General features: G+C 42.7%; 1 long non-coding RNA gene across 1 annotated transcript in view; it reads right to left on the bottom strand.

Annotated features, from left to right (window-relative positions):
- Positions 1–4,771, bottom strand: part of LOC116086127 — a 5,105-nt gene continuing 334 nt past the window's right edge. Inside the window, exon 2 of the long non-coding RNA XR_004116831.1 lies at positions 1–764. This is a non-coding gene — a long non-coding RNA (uncharacterized LOC116086127). The remainder of the gene's footprint in view (positions 765–4,771) is intronic.

Genomic DNA, 4,771 nt, shown 5'->3' with positions numbered 1-4,771 from the left:
CTATATTCATCCACACAATTTTCGGTCTGTAGTTTTCTTTCTCATGATCTGGTTCTGTCATTAGGATAATACCGACTCCCTGAAATGTGTTTGAAAGTGTTATTTCACTTTGTATTTTGTGGAACAAACTAAGAATTACTGTGAGATCTTTCTTGGATGTTTGATAGAATTCTCGTGTCAGTCTGGTCCTGGACTTTTGAGTAAAGACTTCACTTTTCTTTTCCTTCTCTCTCTCTTTCTTTTTTGAGACAGGGTTTCTCTGAGAAGCCCAGGCTGTAGACCAGGCTGGCCTTGTACTCACAGAGATCAAGGGCGTGTGCCATATGGCGTGTGCCATAACCACCCCATTAGAGTGGTTTGTTTTGTTTTGTTTTGTTTTTAACTTTGGAGGCAGGGTTTCGCTATGCAGCCCTGGCCATCCTGGGTCTTGCTGAGTAGACAGGGCTGGAATCAAACTCACAGAGACCTGCCTGCCTTGGATGAAAGGTGTGGGTCTGCCAAGGTTCCAAGGAGGCGTTTGACATTCTGTCTCATGGTTTGAGATGCATCTGTTTAAATTATTGAGAGCTTCTGGCTGTAATTTTGGTAGATGCTATGCATTTAGAAATTCTCCTATTTTTGTCTTCCAGAACTTTAAAGGTTTATAGAGTATTCTCTAGTAAGGTTCTATAATTTGTTGGATTCTGTGTAATGGTACTCTTCTCTTTTATCTGATTTTAATTCTTCTCTTCTCCTTTTGTCAGACTGGCTTGAGGTTTGTCGGCCTTACAAAAAAAACATTGTGATACCCAAGAATCTTTGTCTCCTAAAAACTAATTCTCCCTAGAGTTGCTATAACAGGGCCTGAGATCTTAGTACAATAGATGCTAGATCCACCATTCTGACCTTAGAACCCAACTTGTGGTCCCTAACATCTGTCAAAAACAGGAACCAAGACTTAATCAATCAAAGGCCTAGTCTGTGGTTCCAGGATCTGGGGAAGCCCCAGTGGTGGTTTGAGTGAGAATGGTCCCCATGGGCTCATATATTTGAATGTTCGATCACCAGGGAGTAGCACTATTTGAAAGGATTAGGAAGTGTGGCCCTGTTGGAGGAAGTGTGTCACTGGGGATGAGCTTTGGGGTTTCAAAAGCACAAGCCACACCCTGTCTCTCTATCTCTGACTGTGTCCCTCCCTGTTGACTGGATTTGGATGTAGAACTCTCATGGTACTGATGCATGCTGCTGTGCTTCCCACCAGAATGGACTAAACATCTGAAACTGTCAGCAAGCCCCAAGTAAATGCTTTTTTTTTTCTTAATAAGAGTTGCCATGGTCGTGGTGTCTCTTCACAGCAACAGAACACTAAGACAGTCCCTAAATGTACTAGCTTTAGCTTCTGTAGTTCCACCTCTCACTGACTATTCTGGCTAAATGAATGTGTGCCAACCAAGATGAGTTTTTTGTGCATAAAAGGCATAGATAGTGAGGCTCAGGGCTGTATGATGTGGGCAAGTTTCCCATGTAGCTCATGGCCAGCAATACGGACTTTCAATTTGACTTTAAGATTGTCCATGTGGGCTGGAGAGATGGCTCAGCAGTTAAGAGCACTGACTGCTCTTCTGAAGGTCCTGAGTTCAAATCCCAGCAACCACATAGTGGCTCACAACCATCCGTAATGAGATCAAATGCTCTCTTCTGAAGGCGTGTCTGAAGACAGCTACAGTGTACTTATATATAATAATAAATAAATCTTTGGACCAGAGCGAGTGGGCATGGTCCAGAGGAAGGTCAAAAAGTACATTAGAGAGAGCTAGACAGCCCAACTTGGGTCCATGTGGGAAAGGCCTACAACTGTCCATAGAAAGGGACAGATCCAAAAGGGGTGGAACCAGTAGCCAGCAGCCTGTTAGACCGAGCTACAGGGATAGAGTTAGCCACCACGGACAGGTGCTGGCTTGAGGATCCTACAGGTTTCCCCAGAGATGAAGTGGGACTAAAACAGTCTAACACTTCTGAACTGGAAAAATATTAAATTTAAAAACAGTATAAATAATCATAGAAAAATACATAGTTTAAATTGGTAAAATAAAGTCCTTAGAGAATTAAATAAATTTAAGAAAATAATCCTGTGTAAAGCTGAGGGGCACAGTGACACAGAGCTTTCGGATTCTGTATAACACCAGGGTCTAAGGAAAGAAACGAAGGTGAGAGAGTTAAAGACCTAATTGGAACTGACATATTACCAATTATGATTACTGTCACATTGCTAATCCTTATTTTAATCCTGATAGCCAAGATGGCTTCTTATGCCTTCTCAAAGAAGACAACTTTATAGAGACAAGAAAAAGAGAAAAATGAAAACTGGAGACAAGCCTTAAAAGAAAATTAGAGAATTTTCTAAATCAAAACGAGGACAATATTAAAACGCTAGAGATACAAGAAAGGGAGAAAAATGAAAAGTGGAGACAAACCTGTGAAGAAAAATTAGAAAAAGTTTACAAATAAGAATGAAGAAGATACTAAGATGATAGAGATTAAAAAAAAGAAAAAAGAAAGAAGATGAAAACGGGAGAGAAGTCTTAGAAGTAGAATATATATATATGTTTTATATATATATATATAATTTATATGTATATAAAATTGAGGAAGATACTAAGATAGAGACAAAGGAGATGAGGCCAGAACCTATAGCACCACCATTGGAAAAGGGCAGTCTGTAGCTGTTTAAAAAACAAAAAACAAAAAACAACAAAACCCTAAAATGACTTTCTAAACATTGTTAAGAGAATTTAGGAGGAGATGAAAGAAATCCACAGAGTTATCAAGAGTTTGGGTGGCAACCTATAGCGACACAAGCTTTTAAAAGTCAACACAAGCAAGTCTGGGAAAATGGCTCAGTCAATAAAGTACTTGCTACAGAAGTAGGATGAGCATGTTCTCTCGCCAGGTGTGGTCATGTACCTACATGCCCAAGGCTGAGGAGATGGAGACAGAGGGCGCCTGGGGTCCACTGGACAACCAGCTTAGTGAATTAGTAAACTCCAGGTTCAGTTAGGGACTCTGTCTCAAAATAAATAAGATGTAGAATAATGGAGGAAGACCTTTGACCTTCATATCCCTGTGCAAATCGTACACAGTGTATACAGCTGCACAGGAAAACATGCAGGCACAAACACTAGGGCACAAAACAAAAACAACAGTCCAACTGTTGCTAAGCACAAAGTTCTCATCTCTGGACTGACTCTCAAGGACGGACATTCTGCTAAGCCAGAAACTGGCTGTGTAGTGTGAGCAAGCTAATTCATCTTTCAGTGCTTTAGCTTCCACTCCTGTAAAATGGAGAGAGTAGCTGAACAGAGGGCTAAAAGTTAAACTAGTTTACACTTTTAATGACTTGTGTAATTGTTAACTGGCTGAAAGCTAAATTAGTTCATACACTTAATGACTGGTGTAATTGTTAACTGGCTGAAAGTTAAGTTAGTCCATACACTCAATGACTGGTATAATCAAGAGCCTAACAGATGTACCACCTATCCGTCCACTTCAGCAACTTTAATGTATTCCAAGTTTGTTTGTTGTGAGACAAGCTCACATTACCCAGCACAGGGTATGGTGCTCCTGGGCTTCCTTCCTCAGTTACCTCAGTATTGGATTGCAGGTGGGTGCCACCACATTTTGAGTCATTTTTATTTTTAATTATGTGTGTGTGTGTAAGTATGTCTATGTGCAGAGGTCAGATGATCAGACTTCCCTGGAGCTGGAATTAAGAGGCTGTAGAGCAATGGTTCCCAGCCCGTGTGGGTCTCCATCCCTTGCACAGGGGTTGCCTATTACAATTCATAACAGTAGCAAACTTACAGTTATGAAGTAGCAGCGAAATAATTCTATGGTTGGGCTTCACCACAGCACGAGTGACTGTATTAAAGGGCTGCAGCATTAGGAAGGCTGAGAACCACTCCTCTAGAGTTAGCTACGGCACCAACAGCAGTCCTCTGAAAGAGCAGTAGCACTCTTAACCAGTGAGCCATCTCTCTAGCTCCTGTAAATTAATTTTTCAATGTACATCCTGCTCAATTGTTAGTTTTACATGAAAATAGGAATAAAACCCTTTTCACACTGAACCAAACGTGAGTTGAACATAAAGCTTTCAAAACAATCACCCTGGGCTGTGTCAGGCCACTAGCATGAATTCCAGTACTGTGTGCAATCTTCAGGGTGAGACTTAGGGCATCACTTACCTCCCAGGTGTACGGATTTGGATTTCTAAGAGGAATCGAACTTATCTCCAGGAGTCCTGGCTGGGATGCTAGGCTGTCTTTTCTGGTTTTTTGTTTTTGTTTTCATGAAGAGATTTCTCTTAGTCTCTCATTCTTAGAGCAGTCTCCATTCTCCTGATGTAACTAGCCCAGTGGTTTCCTGGGTTACTTGTTATTGTTTTGTTAGCCTGCTGCGACTGCTAGGAATGTTACTTTCAGTCCTCCGTTAACCCGGGACAAACCACACTAGGCTGGAAAGCGCATTTCTGCTGCTGTCTGGTCTCCCACCCACCAGCCGCCCTGGCTCGGGCCGGGTCAGCGTCCCAGGCTGGAGCAGGGCTGTCGGGCGGGCGTCGGGGTGAGCGCGAGGGGACTCTGGCCACCTGCGACCAGAAATTCCTCCTTGTTTGGCCCCCCGGCTCACCTGAGGCTACAATAGTACCCTGGGCGCCTCGGCCAGGAGCACCAGGGAGGCCGCGCCCACCACAGCACTACCTCTTAGATCCTCTGTCACTTCAAGTGACCCGCCAAAA

This window comes from Mastomys coucha, unplaced genomic scaffold (genome assembly GCF_008632895.1).
Source record: "Mastomys coucha isolate ucsf_1 unplaced genomic scaffold, UCSF_Mcou_1 pScaffold12, whole genome shotgun sequence".
Classification (NCBI taxonomy): domain Eukaryota; kingdom Metazoa; phylum Chordata; class Mammalia; order Rodentia; family Muridae; genus Mastomys; species Mastomys coucha.
Note: the sequence above shows the minus strand (reverse complement) of the source record. Positions and strands in the feature narration are given on the sequence as shown.